Genomic DNA, 2,500 nt, shown 5'->3' with positions numbered 1-2,500 from the left:
GCTTTACGATCTGTACCTGAACCTAACTCAGTAATCTGTTTTACGATCTGTACCTGAACCTAACTCAGTAATCTGCTTTACGATCTGTACCTGAACCTATCTCAGTATCCTGCTTTACGATCTGTACCTGAACCTAACTCAGTATCCTGCTTTACGATCTGTACCTGAACCTAACTCAGTATCCTGCTTTACGATCTGTACCTGAACCTAACTCAGTAATCTGTTTTACGATCTGTACCTGAACCTAACTCAGTAATCTGCTTTACGATCTGTACCTGAACCTAACTCAGTATCCTGCTTTACGATCTGTACCTGAACCTAACTCAGTAATCTGTTTTACGATCTGTACCTGAACCTAACTCAGTAATCTGCTTTACGATCTGTACCTGAACCTAACTCAGTAATCTGTTTTACGATCTGTACCTGAACCTAACTCAGTAATCTGCTTTACGATCTGTACCTGAACCTAACTCAGTAATCTGCTTTACGATCTGTACCTGAACCTAACTCAGTAATCTGTTTTACGATCTGTACCTGAACCTAACTCAGTAATCTGTTTTACGATCTGTACTTGAACCTAACTCAGTAATCTGCTTTATGATCTGTACCTGAACCTATCTCAGTAATCTGTTTTACGATCTGTACCTGAACCTAACTCAGTAATCTGTTTTACGATCTGTACCTGAACCTAACTCAGTAATCTGTTTTACGATCTGTACTTGAACCTAACTCAGTAATCTGCTTTATGATCTGTACCTGAACCTATCTCAGTAATCTGTTTTACGATCTGTACCTGAACCTATCTCAGTAATCTGTTTTACCATCTGTACCTGAACCTAACTCAGTAATCTGTTTTACGATCTGTACCTGAACCTAACTCAGTATTGTAATTTTTAATGTTTGTGAGACACGTTGGATGTGAGACAGGTTGGATGTGAGACAGGTTGGATGTGAGACACGTTGGATGTGAGACAGGTTGGATGTGAGACAGGTTGGATGTGAGACACGTTGGTTGTGAGACACGTTGGATGTGAGACAGGTTGGATGTGAGACACGTTGGTTGTGAGACACGTTGGTTGTGAAACACGTTGGATGTGAGACAGGTTGGATGTGAGACAGGTTGGATGTGAGACAGGTTGGATGTGAGACACGTTGGTTGTGAGACACGTTGGATGTGAGACAGGTTGGATGTGAGACACGTTGGTTGTGAGACACGTTGGTTGTGAAACACGTTGGATGTGAGACACGTTGGTTGTGAAACACGTTGGATGTGAGACACGTTGGTTGTGAGACACGTTGGATGTGAGACAGGTTGGATGTGAGACACGTTGGTTGTGAGACAGGTTGGATGTGAGACACGTTGGTTGTGAGACAGGTTGGATGTGAGACAGTAATAACAGAAGTGAGAGCAGGAGGTCACTCTGACTCGTTGACTCGAGTGAAACTGAAGAAAAAACATTTAAAATTTATTGTGAAAGTACTCTATGTACCTCTGAGAAGTAGTACAGTAAGAAGTACTCTATGTACCTCTGAGAAGTAGTACAGTAAGAAGTACTCTATGTACCTCTGAGAAGTAGTACAGTAAGAAGTACTCTGTGTACCTCTGAGATGTAGTACATTAAGAAGTACTCTGTGTACCTCTGAGATGTAGTACATTAAGAAGTACTCTATGTACCTCTGAGAAGTAGTACAGTAAGAAGTACTCTGTGTACCTCTGAGATGTAGTACAGTAAGAAGTACTCTGTGTACCTCTGAGATGTAGTACATTAAGAAGTACTCTGTGTACCTCTGAGATGTAGTACCTCTGAGATGTAGTACATTAAGAAGTACTCTGTGTACCTCTGAGATGTAGTACATTAAGAAGTACTCTATGTACCTCTGAGATGTAGTACATTAAGAAGTACTCTGTGTACCTCTGAGATGTAGTACATTAAGAAGTACTCTGTGTACCTCTGAGATGTAGTACATTAAGAAATACTTTACGCGCCTCTGAGATGTAGTACATTAAGAAGTACTCTATGTACCTCTGAGATGTAGTACATTAAGAAGTACTTTACGCGCCTCTGAGATGTAGTACATTAAGAAGTACTCTATGTACCTCTGAGATGTAGTACATTAAGAAGTACTCTATGTACCTCTGAGATGTAGTACATTAAGAAGTACTTTACGCGCCTCTGAGATGTAGTACATTAAGAAGTACTCTATGTACCTCTGAGATGTAGTACAGTAAGAAGTACTCTGTGTACCTCTGAGATGTAGTACATTAAGAAGTACTCTGTGTACCTCTGAGATGTAGTACAGTAAGAAGTACTCTGTGTACCTCTGAGATGTAGTACCTCTGAGATGTAGTACATTAAGAAGTACTCTGTGTACCTCTGAGATGTAGTACCTCTGAGATGTAGTACATTAAGAAGTACTCTGTGTACCTCTGAGATGTAGTACATTAAGAAGTACTCTGTGTACCTCTGAGATGTAGTACCTCTGAGATGTAGTACATTAA

Source organism: Cyclopterus lumpus, chromosome 20 (assembly GCF_009769545.1).
Source record: "Cyclopterus lumpus isolate fCycLum1 chromosome 20, fCycLum1.pri, whole genome shotgun sequence".
Lineage (NCBI taxonomy): Eukaryota > Metazoa > Chordata > Actinopteri > Perciformes > Cyclopteridae > Cyclopterus > Cyclopterus lumpus.
Note: the sequence above shows the minus strand (reverse complement) of the source record.